Raw genomic sequence first — 16,985 nt, 5'->3', positions numbered from 1 at the left:
TATTTATCGGTAGGGGTTGGGGAGAGCGGGAAAATTTGGCGCGGTTACATATGATTGGTTGCACTTTCGCGCGGCTACACATGATTGGATATTTCAAACATCAGCAACTTGCAGAACTGGCAGAACTTGCAGCACCTAGGACCTTCCAGAAAGGGAGGGAAAGACCAGATAGCCCATTACTCACTTGGGCTTGTTTGGACTTGTCTGGGCATGCCCTTGCATGCCTTTATTTTTGGTCACCCTGCCCCTGTAGGGACTTAATATTATTATGACTAAATTTAACAAATTGTTGGTGGTCTTTGCTGACCATGAATGTTTCAACGCTGCTTTCAAATTTTATTTTCATAGTAGAAACAGAGAGAGAGAGAGAGAGAGAGAGAGAGAGAGAGAGAGAGAGAGAGAGAGAGAGAGAGAATGAATCAAAGGCAATGAGGAGGTAGGCCCTGGAGACTGCCTCAGCCTAAATCAGTATGCAAGTCAGCCCTCTCAGATGTCACTGATCTTGGCACCATCTTGGCCAAGCTTATAGGATACTTGGCAAAGAAAGGCAGGGACAGGTATAGGAAGGTCTACAGTTCTGCTTACTGTTTTCATGTGACCACCCTCCAAACACACACACACACACACACACACACACACACACACACCATCAGGTGTCAGGTACTGCTGTCTCCCTGAGCCTCCAGCTTGGGACAGCAGCCTGTGCCTGCTACATTTCACTAGACCAGGAGGAAATGGGAATACCGGAGTTAACACAGAGTTTCAGGGAAATGTAGACCCCAGGGACTCAGGTTCAAGTATTACCTGTTCCTATTATGTGGCAGTAATTTCCCTTTCCAATCTATTTGCAGCGGAAGGCCCATGATTGGTTAGTAGAAAGTGAGGCGGAGCTAAGGGAGGCAGAGACAGGAAGGGAGGGAGGAGCCGGGAGAAAGAAAGGTAGTGGAGATGGAAGCCGACTTAATGAGCGCGGCTTTGACCAGCCTTTGGCAGAGATGATATGAAAAGGTCAGGATAGACGGGATAATTTGTCTAATCTGTGTGGGCATCTTGTGATTTGAGTATTTGCTGATATATGAACCTGTTTGAATAATCTTAAGCTTTAGAGTTTTACTTTACCAGGTTACTGGGAGATGGGTCTGCCAACAACTGGGTGGTACAGCTTTGAAGGAACTAGCAGCTCCAGGGACGAGTGAACCGGAGCTGAAAGCACAGCGACTGGTCGCAATGGGGGCTAGCTAGAGAGAGTAGCCCGGAGGACACCCAGCTGGGACCAGGTGGCCCTCTGGTAGCTGGCATTAGTTCGGGAACATGGTGGTTAAGCCGGGAGCCAAGCTGGGTGTCTCCTTTCTGATTTTACTCGCAACACTGTTAGATATATAAACTAGAGCAGGAGAGAACTATACAGCTCAGACCTTCCCAACATTATAACCACTTGGCTAATGTTATAACAAACAATAAAAGGTGGCCATTTTTGACAGTTATTTGTAAGATTCAAAGTGCAGACTGTTCCTTAGAAATATTCACATACATGCACATATGACTGTGTCGGCGGGAGGGGGCTGGGCTGGAACTGATGGGGCCTGCTGGCCTAGCATGCACACTGCCCTGCCCGAACACTGTAATAGCACATGCCTGTAATCCCAGCATTCTGGAGGTGGACAGAGGAGGCTGGGAAGCTTAAGGCCAATCTTGACTACACATCTTGTCTGAGGCCAGCCTAGGCTATTTGAGATCCTGTTTTAAAACCGAATGAAATGAAAACAGAAATTAAAGATAAAACTATTCTGCAACAACCGTTTTGGGTAAGTGGTATTTACTGTTTGACAAATAGGGAAACTGAGGCTAGGCTTTGAGTGACGAGTTACTTTGCGATGGGACCCAAGCACTGGCAGAGGTTGCCCCAGTTTTAGAAGGTGCGGTGCTCAGACAGGGTGGGGAGCCCCAAGCCACAGAGGCCTCCCACATTCCAACCTTGGCTGAGGCCCAGCGACAGGAATAGGCAGGGAGCACCCGGGCCTGTCTGCGCCGGATCAAAGCAGAAAGTTGGAGGCTGCAGAGCTGTGGAAGAAGACGAAGCAGTCTTGTTGCCATGCTGACTTCTCGCCCCAATGACAGGTAGACCCTCTGCCTGGGTGCCCCAGAGAGGAGTCTGTGAAGGTGGGAGCGAAGATGACGAACTAAGTTTACGTAGGCTTCTCCAGAAGCTTCGATTCGTGGCCAGAAAACCCATTTGCCCAAGGCTAAGCTTGCAGGGAACTTTTAGGCGGTCTGGGAAAATCGGGGTGATCTATACTCACTTCCTGCCCTGAATACCCTCGGGACTCACAGACATGCGCGCAATTGAGTGTATGGCTCTTCCGCTGCAGCTTCCCTTGACCCCACCCACTCCCTGTAGTCTTTCTGATAAACGCACTCCAGATCCCAGGCTTCCTTGCCAAACTTCAAGGCCAGTAAAGTACGGGCAGACAATCAGTGCAAGACACCAAAAAAAGAAGGAAGCCCCCAAAGCTAGGAGTTTATCAAGGGCACAGAGACACTAAAACCAGAGCCGGACCTCTTGTGGAGACCACAGCGTGTAGGAGCTGGTTCTCGTGTTTCACTTCGTGGGTTCTGGGAACGTGGATTGTTAGTCTTGGCGGCAGGTGCTTTTATCCTCCGAACCATCTCACCAGCCCTAATAGTTTTCCACACTCGCAGTAACGACTAGCCACAGATTCCATGGCTTAAAAAGACACAAAAGTGCATCTCTACTCTCTGAGGATCAGACACCCAGTGGACACCTCACCTGAGTAACTGGTGGATCAAACCTGTTTTGAGACTCTGTTGGAGGACGGCCCCTGCTCCTAGGGGCTGCTGGCAGAAGCTGGTTCCTGGCAGTTTCCAGAAAGCTTTGTTTTCTTGCTGGCTGTGAAAGAGTGGTTTCCAGCTTCCAGAAGCTGCTGCATTGCATAGCCCAGGGCCCTTCTTTATTCCATCTTCAAAGCCGGCAATGGGGGAAGGGGAGATGGCTGAGTTGGTAACAGTGGTTGTCACGAAAGCACAAGGACCAGAGTTTGATCCTCTGCATTCACTTAATAAGTTAGATGTGTGGCTGTAATCCCATTGCTGCTGCGGCTGGAGACAGTGGGTCCCTGGGAATCAGTGGCCAGCCAGGTTAGCCTCATAAATGGGCAAGCCTCAGGTTCTAGTTAGAGACAGTCTCAAAAGTTAAGACCAGTGGCAAGTTCATCGACCCTGTTGCTGAGGCATTCCCTCAAGGGTGCTGGTAGTAGAACCTACTTCTTCAGGATTTCAACGTAAACTGGGGATCAATAGCTCTCTAGAAATTCTCCAGGGCTCCAATACCAGATTGTGATTGTTGAGACATCCAGATACCTGATTCTTGGCCTGTCTGTCAGGAGGAAGCCATTGTTGGATTAGCCAACCACTTCCTTACGTCACCCAAGAGATCTGCTTTTAGTGTATCTATATGTATGTATTCTACCTGTTCTGTTCCCTAGAGGATCCTGACTGATTCAGGAGCCAACATTGATCCCTCCCTGTTTCTTGACTATGAACACCATGTGACCAGTGGCTTCCAGCCCCTGTCACCATAATGGACTGTAGTATGAACTAAAACATGCCCTTCCTTTCTTTGCTTTGTCAGATATTTTGACAAAGCAACACAAAAAATACCTGGTAAAAATTTAAAAACAAAGCACAAGTCACTTGAAATTTTCAAACATTTCCGGCATAGGGAGAGGTATAATTTTTCCAGTTGGCTTTCTGTGATAAACTCCAAAAGCAACTCAGGGAGAGGATGGCTTATTTAGCTTACACTTCCACACCTCAGTCCGTCAGGAAGGGAAGTAAATAGGAACTCCAGGCAGGAACCTGGAAGCAGGAACTGAAGCAAAGACTGGAGGACGCTGCTTCCTGACCAGCTCTTCATGGCTTGCTCAGCCCGAGCTCTTATAAGCCCAGGACCGCCTGCCCAGGGTGTTACCACCCACTGAAGCCTGAGCCCTTCCACATCAATCGGTAATCAAGAAAATGTTCTACAGATATGCACACAGACCAATCTGGAGACTGAGATTCCCTCTCTCTAGGTATGCCAGGATTGTGTCAAGTTGACAAAAAGTAACCAACATACATAAACTCCATGAACTCATAGATGTGACTTCACCTCTGTGGCCACCCACACTAGGATACCCTATAGCCTAGAAGCCAATCCCCGGGTACTTCAGAATCTTCCTTGGATCAGAGCTTTGGAAAAATAACCCCATGGTGGGGTGTTGTTTGGTGGCAGAGCCCTTGTCTGGTGTTTATAAGGCCTGGGGCTCTCTTCCTGCCACGAAAGAACTTGCCAACATCAAATTTTAACTTCCTGAGTAGCTGGGCTGATAAACCTGTGTCACTAGGGCCCGTCAGAATTTTGTCTGAAAAGGGAAACTTACTTTTATTAACTATTTGGTTTATTTGGCGGTGGTTGTGGTGGTGTGTATGTATGTATGTATGTATGTATGTATGTATGTATGTATGTATATAGGGTATGTGTATGTATAGTGTGTGTATATGTGTATGTATATAGTGTGTGTGGTTTGTGTATATATGTGTATAGTATGTATGTATGTGTATAGTGTATGTACAGTGTATATGTATATGTGTATAGTGTGTGTGGTGTGTATATGTGTATGGAAGTGTATATATGTGTGTGTGTAGGTACAGTGTGTGTATATGTCTGTGTAATGTATGTGTGTGTGCTTCTAAGTGTTGGGATTAAAGGTGTGGGCCACCATCTTGGATCAACTGTTTTATTATATTGAGGTGAAGATAGAATAGGAAAGGGGACTAGGTGCTTTTTTTTTTTTTCTTGGTCTTGAAGATGGGACTCAGGACCTTACACAGGCTACATAAGTGCTCACCGTGAAGGACACCTCTTGCTTTTGATGCTTGATCCTCTCCCCTCCCCCACCCCCCAGCTCCTGCTCTTTTCTTTTTGTTTGTCTAGGATCCTGACTCACAGCGCCACCCACAGTTAGGATGGGTCTTCCCATCTCAGTGAACCCATCTAGAAACTCCTTCCCAGGCAAGCCCAAAGGCCAACCCAGTTCAGAGCATTCCTCACACCTGTGGCACAGAGGCTTCTTTGGTTAGTATAAGATGACATCATCATCATCATCATCATCATCATCATCATCATCATCATCATCGGTAGTCTCTGAAATCCAATATGTATTTTGGATCCAATTCTGATGTTAAATCTTCATCAGATATATATGACTTGGGGCCAATGAGATGGGTTAGACAATAAAGGGACTCCCACCAAAGCTGAGCTGGATCTTTGGGATCCATGTGGTAGAGAGGGAGACTGACAAATTGTCCTCTGACTTCCACACTGTGCTATGACACTTGTGAACAGATAGGAAAAAGACTTGATGGCGGGCAGCTATACCCACTAAGTGATCTTTCCTGCCCCTGAGGTAATCAAAGGCGAGAAGTGTTATTTGGAACCATAGTTTCCGAGGTCGACGGTCATGCGACTGCACTGTTTTCAGGCCTGTAACAATGCTGTACATTTTGACAGCCAGTGTGTCGTGGAGGAATTGTTTGCTTCCTGTGCTCTGGGATGCAAACACCAAAAGCAGAGGCAGGGATTCCAAATGCCCCCTCCCAGGGTGGGTGCACAGTGACCTAACCTTTTCCCTCTAGGCTCCACATATTAAAGGTTCCACCACCTCTCAGGGATGTCACAGGGTGGAAACCAACACGTTGACACTTAGGCCTTTGGTAGACACTTAAGACACAAGATGCGACGTGTGGATCACAATTACCACCACACTATATATGAGTGAGTCCCGCCTAGCCTAAAATCCGAGACCCACAGAGAGCTGCAGACGAGGAACCCTGGCCAACAGCTGGCGTCAGCCTTCAGGCATGCGGTCACCTAAGTCTCGATTACATCTGGGAGGTGGTGGTGCACACCTTTAATCCCAGCACTCGGGGGCAGGCAGATCTTGGTAAGTTTGAAGCTAGCCTGGTCTACAGACAGTTTCAGGACAGCCAGAGCTGTTACACAGAGAAACTCTGTCCCAAAATAACCATTAAACAAACAAACAAGCAAACAATCAGTCAAACAATAATAACAACAACAAAAGAAACTTGTTTACATTTTTATTTTATTTTTTAGACATTGGAGAGATACCTCAATGGTTAAGAAGAGAACCCAGGTTTACTGCTTCTCAGCCTTTTGGCTAAGATCAAGTGTAGATAACCCAGCTTTGATTCCTAGCGCCCACTTGGCAGCTCACAGCTGTCTGTAACTATAGTTTTAGAGACCCCAACACCTTCTTATGGCTTCTGTGGGCACCAGGCACACATATGGTACACAGACATGAATGAAGGCAAAGCACATACATGTAAAATAGTTTATTTAAACCTTTTACTTATGCATTTATTATGTTTTTAGACACAGAGCTTCACTATATAGTCCTGGCTGTCCTGGAACTCTCTATGTAGACCAGGCTGTCCTGGAACTCACAGAAATCTGCCTGTCTCTGCCTCCTGAGTGCCAGGAGTAAAGTTGTATGCCATCATGACTAGTTACGTTTTTTTTTTAAATTATATGTGTTGTATGTGTTAGCATTGGGGTGTGTGTGAGTGCAGGTACTCACTGAAGTCAGAAGAGAATGTTGAATTCCCTGGAACTACAGTTACAGGTGGTTGTGAGCTGCCTGGGGTGGGTGCTAGGAAACCTAACTCAGGCCCTCTGTAAGAGCAGTATGTACTCTTAATGGCTGAGCCAGTCCCTCCGTTGTAGGATAGATTTATATTGAGAATAGTTCATTTACATCCCTTGGTGCCAGCCAGCCTCAAAGCCATCAAGCTGAGTTCCCAACACCGTGGAACAGAGTCACATTGCTGTTTCTCTTTTTCCTAAGTTGTGCATTTATGTCATTGCATTCTTGGTGATATGCTTCCTGGTATAGCTGTGTACCACTACAATTTGGTAAACGACAGTCTCATAAGACTGCAATGAAGGGCTGGCTACGGTGCAGCCAGTAGTGTTACTGGAGAAGCATGAGGATTCTGAGTTCAATCCTCAGTACCCAGGTAAAGCTCAACACAGTAATGTCACACAGCACAGAACATGTTGTGTTCTAATGTGTTCTAATCTCAACTACGAGAGCCAGAGATTGGATCCCTGGACTTGCTGGCCAGCCAGTCCAGCCTAACGGGTGAGCTCACGTCCCAGAAAGAGACCCTGATTCAAAACACAGAGGTAGGGGTGGACCTGAAGAGATGGCCCAGCAGTTAGAACATGTGTTGCCAGTGCAGAGGACCAGGTTTCTAGCGCTCACATAGCAGCCTACATTCATCTGTAACTCCAGCTCTAAAGGATCCAACACCCGCTTTTGGCCTCCACAGGCACTGCACACATGTGGTATACAGACATACGTGCAGGCAAAACACCCATGTATAAAAAGTAAACATAAACAAATCTAAAAATAACCTCTCAAAGCAAACAACCCCTCCCAAAAGGTAGATGGCTTCTGAGGAATAACACTGATGTGTTCTGGCCTCTGTACATACTAACATATACGCCCTTAAAAAAGATATATTATTGCCTAATGATGTCATAGCCATTGTTATACCTTATTGCAATGTGTTATCTTTGAGTGGTGACAATGACCTGAAGAAACCACACTGCCAGTCATATAAAAATATAACACATAGAGTACTGGGCATGTAGCTCTGTAGATACCTAGCCCAGCAGTTAGGAAGTACCAACTCTGATCCCCAGATTGCAACCAACTGTATAATTGATGTTGCACATCTATAGTCCCAGCACTCAGAGGTTGGAGGCAGAGAATTAGAAATTTGAGATTATCCTTGGGTACATAGTGAATTTTAGCCTACATGGGATCCTGCCTTCAAAAAGTTTTTTGTTTTATTTTTTTTTACATACCCACTCCCCACACTCCCACACAAATATGGCAACATAGCTCAGAAGGCTGTGAATTGGGGACAGCTTCTCTGGGGGACAGGGTTTTACCCTGAATGGTGTCTTACTCAATAGTCTATTGCAAAGAGGAGACAAAATGACCAAGGCAAATTATAAAAGAAAGCATTTAATTGGGGCTTGGTTTCAGTTTTAGAGGCTTAGTCCATTATCATCGTGATGGCAGGAGCTGGGGTAGGGAGGAGAGGGGAAGAGAAGGCCAGTTGGGTGATGTTTGAAACCTCAAAGCTCTCAAAGCTCGCTCCCAGTGACAGACAGACCTATTCCCACAAGGACACACCTTCAAATCCTTCCCAAACAGTTCCAAAGTATGAGACTACAGGGAACATTCTCCTTCAAATCACCAAGAGGGACTAAAACAAAACAAAACAAAAACCAAACATTCCCTCCTCTCTCCATCCCTGTCAGTCTTTCTGTACTTCTTCACTTCCCCAGGACAGACCTCTCTGCCACAGGCCCCATGCTCTCTCAAAATGCCTTCCTTGTCTTTTGTCTTTACCCCGTTTGTGGTTACGGATGAGTCTGTGGCTATGCATGAAGCATACAGAAGGGGGGATGCTGTGGGTGCTACTCACTGTGGTGGCCATCACAACATTAGCACCGGTTACACAGAAAGCTGCCAAAGGAAGCTGGACTTGTTGACTAAAGCCCTGCACTGAGTCTAAGCTCTGGGATGAGCACCCGGTGTCCTAGTGCCTACGGGGGCTTCCTCTGTCTTGTTCAAACCCTCTCCTCCTCTTTCTGAGGCCCCCGATTTCTGACCATCTGGAGACAGTAGGATGTGATGTTTGAGCAGCTCTCCTCAAACCCTAGACATTCCACCTTCATCTCTGTTACCACCTTCTCTCCAAAATAAGCCAGAAAGGTTTGGTGAGGGCCTGGATTCCAGCAGGAGTTGAGCTGGTCTGAGAAGAAAAACAAAGAAAAAAAGGCTCTCTCTGGATGCTGATTTGTTTAAATTTCTCCACAAACTTTACAACGAAAAGAAAGCAGCAGAGACAAGCTGGTAATGAAGTAATCAGCTGACTCCGCTAATACTCCAGCCAGGAGAAAGGAGTCCTGGCTTCACAGGGCAGATATGAATGGAGTCATTAATGCAGCCAAGGGAGGGAGAGGGTTCACTTGCTGTCTATGTCCTGAAAGCTCAGCAGGAGTAAAAAGAAGCAGCTAGGAGGAATGACTGGCTGATATTCTGATGTTTAAAGGAAAGAGCCTCTTTCAGATATCTTTTTGTTTTTCTGGTTGTTGTCTACATGTATGGGGGGGGCTCACATGTCATGGATGGTATGTAGAGGTCAGAGGACAATCTGCTGGAGTCTCTCCTGTCTTTCACTTAATGTGAGTCCTAGGGATCCAATCAGGTCAGAAGAGTTCCACAGCAAGTACCCTGCCCCCCTGCCCCCCTGCCCCCCTGCCCCCCTGCCCCCCTGACCCATCTCCATGGCCCTTTAACCTACACTGTCCACATTGGCTTCTGTAAAGTTTTGTTTTTTTAATTATTCATTTTTAAACAGGGTCTCATGTGACCTGGCTGGTCTGGAATTGACAATGTAGACCAGGCTAGCCTCTCACTCTCAGAGATCTGCCTGCCTCTGGAGTCCTAGGCACATGTTGCCTAACTTAGGTTCCCTCTGAGATTAAAATAGTCCATCCTACAGGAAAGCTCTTTAAACAGGAAGGTAAACAACTCAAAATAGCTTCAGGAAGTCCCTAAAACTGACCAGATTCACTACCCACCCCCCACAACCCTCCCAACCCCATACCCTTGGCCAGAGTAAATAATAAAAGTTGAGAGTTTCCCTCAAATGAAGAAACTGAGCTGCCAAAGAGACTATCAGACAAGCCAAGCAGTGAAGTCTCTAAGACCAGACCAGCTGCCTGAAAGAAGCAGAGACCAGCCAAGCTGTCTGGAAGAGATTTAGCCCAATGGAGGCATCTGGAAAAGACACTCTCCTCCAGCCTGTTGAGTTGCCTGGAGGCTGTGCCCAGGTTCCCAGTTTTGTGAACTGTCACTATGATGGGGTGGGCTTCTGTGGTGCAGCCGTCTTTGAGTCATTTCTGCTTCTCATCCATATCCTGTAAGTCACAAAACTCATGGGTTCACCAAGTCGGACTTTAGTGGTGTCCAAACTTTGGACTGTTGTGGGTTCCTATCTGGGGTGTGGGCTGGGGCGTGGAGAAGTAAACACGTGCTGCATCTCCCCAGGAAAAGCTCTGTCACACCCTACCACCACACCCCGACAGAAAGTCTTACATTTGAGCACAGGGCCACCTCCCCACCCCTGCTCCCCTTGGCTCCCAACCTGGAAAGCCTTCTTTGAGGAAAACAAAGTTGGCACCGAATCTTGTAGTATTTTCTGCATCCCGACCCTGACTCTAGATCAAGAAGAAATTGTTGCTTCTCTCATGTGAGGGGAAGAGAAGGAAGGAAGGTAACAGGAAGTGAAGAAAGGGGACACAGCACCCCGCTTCTGTTAAATGTGAAAGTCAAGGCCAGCCAGGTGACTAGGCCCAAGGTGCTTGCTGTTGCGTCTGAGTTGGGTTCTCAGGGCCCACATGAAGGAAGGAGAGAAACAGCTGCCCTGTCCTCTGACTGCTGCCAGAGGACTGTCACCTCACACCCTGACCCACAAAATAAATACATGGAATAAAACTTTTAAATGTAAAACTCAGGGGCTTGGATGTGGACCTCGGCGGAAGAAGAGAGTGCACAGCATTTGGATGGCCTTGGGTCCTATTTCATAAAGTAAGTAGACACTGACTTACAGAAAAAAATACATCAAGTTAGGAGAGAGCCCAAGGTGTAAATTGTGCAGTCCACCAAAAGGGATTCACTCAGTGAGTAAAATGGGCGAAGAAGGACCCATCTCCTCGGCAGGGAGGAATTGCTCTGGAGTCTTGGTTCCCTTGCATTTTAGACAGAAGGAGGGGCTGGAAAGAGAGGCTATGGAGACCAGCATCCTCAACATGACACGACACAGCTATTTAACTGTACCAACCTTAGATTACAGTGGTCAGGTTCTGCCGTTTCCTCAGGCATCAGTCATCCCACCTTTAAAAGGGGAAGGAGACCTTATGACAGGTTAAATAATATAAAGGAACCAGAACACACCGGTTTACACAAACTTTAGGCAGAAATATAAAGAAGTCCCGCAGGCAGCTTTCTAGGAGCAGAGCCCAGAAGAGGAGGCTGAGTCCTATGGCTTGGGAGGGCAAGGCCATTAGTTGCCTGCTTGCTTCTTGGAGTGGACAGTTCTTGGAGTGGACAGTTCTGAAGGCCCAGGGCTACGTAAGCAAATGCTTTCATGCACAGCCCCAGCTATACTTTGGCCTGCAACTTCAGTGAGCCTAATTCTTCCTTCTCCCTCTGTTGTTGAGTTCTGATTACTTCCATCTGGCTGCAGCAGCTTCAGTGGAGTCTCCGAAAAAATAAAGCAAAACCCCCTCACTACAAAACATATGCAGCAAGCCTAAGGCTGGCGTCACTCGTCGCCGGTATGCTCTCAGATGGCGGCGTGAGCGAGCTGTGGAGAGTGGTACCTGGGATCCCGGGCACCTGCACTTAGTTGCCCGGGCGAGGAGGGCCCGCGTGAATCCAGTCTTCCTTCCCATCCCACGTGTCTTCCTTCTGCTACGGCGCACGGAGGATCCGGGAGTTTTGGAAACAACCGGCAGAGAGCTGAGGGGGTTGGGAGGAAAGGGGGAGTTCACATATTGAAACCAGCAGTCGCAGCGCCCGAGCTCCGAGCTCATCTGACTTGAGTTAGCAACCCCCCACCCCGGCGCCTTAGAAAAAGTGAGACTGGCGTGTGCTCCCGTAGCTGGAACTTTCCGGTAGGGGTGCTTTATTTCCTCCTAACTGGGTTGGAAGAATCTGCGATATTCCCAGCTCCTCTTCTCCAGAGTGGAGTCTGGGTCGTCATCCCCGCCCCCAGTCCCTAACTCCCAGGGTTCTTTGGTCCCCAACTGGAACGTTCCAGGAGGAGTGCTTTCCTTGCTGAAGCTGAGGTAGAGGAGAGTCTGTGTTCGCCCCCCTAGTTATCCCCTTCCAGGGTGGTGTCCCCCACAGCCACCACCCCCCCATCCTCCGAGGCGGGGGCGCACGCGGCGGGGGCAGGCAGGCTAAGGACGCGAGGATCCGGGTGTGCCCAAGCTCAGCGCGCGGGGGCGCTGCGCCATCCCGGAGACGCTGATGGATTGCAGGAGTGCCGGCGTTCGCCAGCCGAGGCAGCACGGCTCCGCGGACTTTTTTTCAAACTCCTCTCATCAATGAGACTTCGAGGAGGAGCGGGAGGCGGCCGCGGCTACGGAGGACGCGGAGGAAGGCGAGGAGGAGCCAGAGGAAGGAGCGCCGGCCGTGCGTTGCATCGCAGCCGCCCGGAGCTGCTGGCCTAGTATCCTTAGAGACTGCCGGGGTCCCCCGCCCTCCTTGGTCCCCTCCTCTGCCTGGTCATCCCCGCCCCGGCGGCCCGAGCCCAGGCACTCAGCAGCCCCACTCCAGCCAAGTTAGGATGGGGCCCTGCAACCACTGCCCGGCGCCCGAGAGGCCACCTGCGTGCTAGAGGCAAACTTTTGTCTCCTCGGTAAAGTTGCATTGGCCTCCCCACCCCCCTTTTTCTTTTCTTTTCTTTTCTTTTCTTTTCTTTTCTTTTCTTTTCTTCTTCTTTCTTCTTCCTTTTCTTTTCTCTCTCTCTCTCTCTCTCTCTCTCTCTCTCTCTCTCTCTCTCTCTCTCTCTCTCTCTCTCTCTCTCTCTCTCTCTCTCTTTTCCTCCTCTTACTCTAGTGGTGAAGCACTTACTAGCCTGGCCAGCTTCGGATGAGATGCTGTGCTGTGCGGTCTTCGGAGTGTCTCTCGGCCGGTTACCGGAATCGAGATCGTGACACTGATTTGGGGGCGGGGGGCAGAGAGAGCAACTCTGATTATTGCTCTGGTCCCACAGAGGCAGGGCTTAAGGAGGATCTTGGAGATCAGAACTCGTGGCCGGGGTCGATTTTATTACCGCTGCCTTCCACTTGAGGGGAAGTGTTTCTTGTTCTTGGATTGCTCCGGTAGGCTGGTCTTTGACCGATGGCACCACTCGGAGCCTGGAACTGTTTGGGGGCAACGTGGGGGCTGGGTGCGCCGAAGCTCCCTTAGATGTGCAGCTGGGAGCGCGCCTGTGGGACTGTGCGGCGTGCTGCAGCCGCCGGCCACTTGAAAACTTGCAACTCCACTTCTCTGCGCTGCGAGTCCGCGTCTCGGAGCCCAGTCTTTTCTTTCTTCCTCTCTCTTTCTTTCCCTCTCATTGAACCCTGTTGCCCCTTCCCCCCCCCCCCCCCCCCCCCCGCCGCCAGTCTCTGGACCTCGGCTCTGGCTTCCTTACCTCTCTCTCTTACCCTAGGTCTCCAGATCCCCTTGACTTCCCGAATGGATCGACACGTAATCCTTCGCCGAGAAATCGGTTCCCCCCACTCCTCACTTTCATCCTAGCCCCCACTTAACACCCCCCCCAAGCAATCTCTCAACAAGTATATTTGCTGAGGAATTTGAAAAATCCACTACTGCAACTTGATCTGTGTGTGATGGATGAGGAGCGGCGCGGACAGAGTTGGGCGCCAATCCTATTAAGGGTTTAGAGAGAGGGGAGCGTTTTTTTTTCCTCCGGGATTGGGGGTTGGGGGGAGGGACCGTGTGCTTGAGTGAGTTCGAGAGGGCTCCCGCCGCGCTGGGAGCTGGAAGTCCACCAACTGGGCTTCTTTTCAGCCCGGCAGCAATTGCTCTCATTTCCTAGGAAACCTGACTTTTAGAGCTTGAGGACGCTAAGGATGGAGCCCTTGCGCTTCACCTCGAGTGACCTGGCCACAGAGACGCAAGAAGTTTGTGGGGATCCCCCAGGGCGCCTCTCCTTCCAGGCTCTCTCTTTTGTGTAATTGTCCTGTGGTTCTCAGAGCTGATCCCAGTTGGGGGGGGGGGGTGTTAGGAGAGATTTCTCTTGGTAGTCTTGTCCTTTAGAGGCTGGGAGGGGATGGCTTCTGTACCTCTCTGTTTCCCAGTTGGGGCATCCTTCATCTTGCTGTTCAGTGGCTGGTGGCCGCACAATGTCCTGGGCCCCTAGCCCCTCCACCCTCGCTGGGCGTGTGAAGGTTTAATCCCCACAGCTTCAGATAAAGGGAACAGTTGTAAAACGCTCATATGCTGTTTGCAGACGAGGCTCTGGGGGATGTTGGAGAATTTGAAAGTAAACGTTTCCCTCGCAAGCGGCATAAAATAGTGTTTAAACAAATATTGTATTGGCATGCTCCGGGGGCTCGGTGCCAAAAAAGAAAAGTAAATAAACTGTGAAATCCAAAATATACAGCACGGGGGGGATAGCGGGCGGAATGGGCGGGCTTGTCACAAGTCTCCCTGATGTTATCTGTTTGTTCTAGCCACCTCTCCTTCGAGCCCCCTTCCCCGCCCATTTCCTCACCTTGGCTGCAGTTTCCCTTTTTGAGTAGGCTTCCGTGTGTCTGGGGGTCTAGCCCCTTCAAGAGCTCAGTCGGTCTGGAATGGGGGAGGGAATACATTGTGTTCCTACCTGGATTGGTCTCCCCAATTCTGAATCCCCCATTCTGAATGCTTGCTTGCTTTGAGTTTTGAGGCTCTTCCTTCTCCCAGCTTCGGTTCTATCCTGGGGCACTAATCCCAGAACGTCTAATCTAAGCCACGCAGACCCCTCCTGCGAAAGGCTTCACTTTCAGGGTCTCTACATCTTGCTTTCCCTTTCTCCCACTTGCTGCTTCCCTCTAGAGGGTTCCAAGAGTCAGAAATGACCTCTTCCAGATACAGTTTCTACTCAGATGATGCCTGCTTCGTGGAAGGCTCATCTGATGAATTTTAACATTAATTATATTTAGGAAGACTTAGGATGCCCCTAAATGTCAGGAGGTGTTCCCTGATTTCCAGGGGACTTAGAGTCACACAGAAGGTTCTGTGTAGTAGTGAACCCCGTAGGGGATCCACGCTTGCCTCTGTTTTGTCTGGGAGTGAGGCTGATGAGGAGCCAACATCTTTCTACCCAGAGTTGGACTCATGCGTGAACTAGTTGGGACTGAGATGATGAATCTGTGTCTGTGCTTAGGTAGGGGCTGACATGCTGGGAATATGCACAGAATTCGGACTCACTAAGGTCTCCTCCCAAACTCAAGCCAGGCCTGGAAGGAGAACCACCTTAAAGTATGTATGGAGTTAGCCATGATGCTTCACTTGCTCAAGGTGTTCCCCCGGGCCTCGCAGGCTTGGGAGAGCATTGAGCACCGAGCGATGAGAGGGGCTGTGCTTTTGAGTTGTTTAATTGTAAGTGTGTGTGTGTGTGTGTGTGTGTGTGTGTGTGTGTGTGTGTGGTTGCTGGACACAAGCTCGTTTCCTAGCTGCTGTGGGGGTCTCAGAGGCTGTGTCCTGTAGCTGGCTTGTTTGCATTGTAGCCTGAAAAATACACAAATACTTCACTCGTTTTTGTACTTCTACAAGAGCCCTGTACACAGTGCAGCCCCTGGGGCTGGATTAGTGAATCCGGGACAGTCTGCAAGCAGGCAGACAAAATTGGATATTTGCCTACACTAAGTACCCTTCTTCCCTCAGCATTCCCCTCCCAGAAAACCTCAGTGCCCAGACACTAGCAGTTCCCTTTAAATGAGACCATGAGGTTGTTGTATGCAGTGTGAATGCTGCTGTGACCCCTCACTCCCAGCTGGCTTGTTAAAGCTCAGGAAAAAAAAAAAAGAGTCCTAAAACCTTGTGGGTGCAGCTGGCCTTTGCTGGTGCAAACCGCAGGGAACAAGGTGGGGCTGCTTACCCCTCAACTTTAGGCTGGGGGTCTCGGGTGGGAGTTCTACCTGTACAGTTTCTGTTAACTGGTACATGGGGGGGGGGCACAAGGCCAGGTGGACCTCACTGTGGACAGCTGCAGCTGCTGGGCCGGGCCCTTTGAAAGGGAACCCCAGGGAAGCAGCTCCCTCCTTTCTTCTTTTCATCACTAAGCACCAGAGGCTTGGACATGTGAAGAATGTCAGCTAAAGACTGTGTTCTCAGATTCTAGAACATCATCAGGAAGGCAGAATCGTGGTCGGGGTGACCTCCAGACTACCCAGATATTTAGTGTCCAGCTTGCTCTCCTTTTTAAACGAACTTGGTGGGGAGGGAATGAGTATTTTGAAATTGTTGGCTAATAGCAGGTATGGAGTGAGGTCAGCAGCTTTGGCTGTCCTCTGAGATAGGACCCTAGGGTAAAGAAGGCCAGCTTCTCTGCAGTTCCACGTCTTTCAAGTAAGTGCACCGCCATGTTCAGTACTAATCACATTTCAAATCTGAAGGAAAAGACTTGGTCATTGTTTTTAGATTTTTGAGGGTGACAAAAGTGTCACTTTTAAAATACATACAAATTTTAAATCCTGGGAGAACACAGGGAGATGACCTCTCTCTTGGTGAGATTGTCTTGAATTCTTCCAACTACTGTAGAAGTCATGTTTCTACTTAGGTTTTCCCTTCTGGCTTATTACATAACATGCATGTCCTGGGAAGTAACTCTCTTAAGATGTGACCAGACAGTACCCGTTAATTTTTTTCTTCTTTTTTTGAGACTTGGGTTTAAATAGAACGAATTAACGGGGTTGGGTTTTTTTTTTTTTTTTTTTTCCTTTTTTTGTTTTTTTTTTTTTTGGTGTGTGTTTCACATGTGTATTTTTTTTAAAGACAGGTTTCTGGAAAGTGTGTTTTAACTGAGTGCAGGGTTTCAACATTAGCATAAGAAAACCACTTTTAGTGCTTTGGCTATTGTCTGGACTGAGGAGTTGGTAGTAACGGGAGGCAGGCTGAGGAGGGTGATGGCCCATTGAGATTCTTCCAGCAGCCCCTGCTCCTTTGCTGCTTGCGGATCTGGGATCAGATATCACTTTTATCTTGCCTTTTTTCCAATTCTCTGCCCTTTTTGATGCGGCCACTTTTGTCCGCGTTTATTGACTG

The 16,985-nt window shown here is 48.8% G+C and overlaps 1 protein-coding gene across 1 annotated transcript in view; it reads left to right on the top strand.

Annotated features, from left to right (window-relative positions):
- Positions 1–11,686: 11,686 nt before the first annotated feature.
- The window catches only part of Gli2 (GLI family zinc finger 2), a 224,076-nt gene continuing 218,777 nt past the window's right edge, over positions 11,687–16,985 (top strand). Inside the window, exon 1 of the mRNA XM_076941028.1 lies at positions 11,687–12,588. The gene's annotated coding sequence lies outside the window, so the exon portion shown is untranslated. The remainder of the gene's footprint in view (positions 12,589–16,985) is intronic.

Source organism: Arvicanthis niloticus, chromosome 10 (genome assembly GCF_011762505.2).
Source record: "Arvicanthis niloticus isolate mArvNil1 chromosome 10, mArvNil1.pat.X, whole genome shotgun sequence".
In the NCBI taxonomy this organism is placed as follows: domain Eukaryota; kingdom Metazoa; phylum Chordata; class Mammalia; order Rodentia; family Muridae; genus Arvicanthis; species Arvicanthis niloticus.
This window is presented reverse-complemented; position numbering and strand designations above follow the sequence as displayed.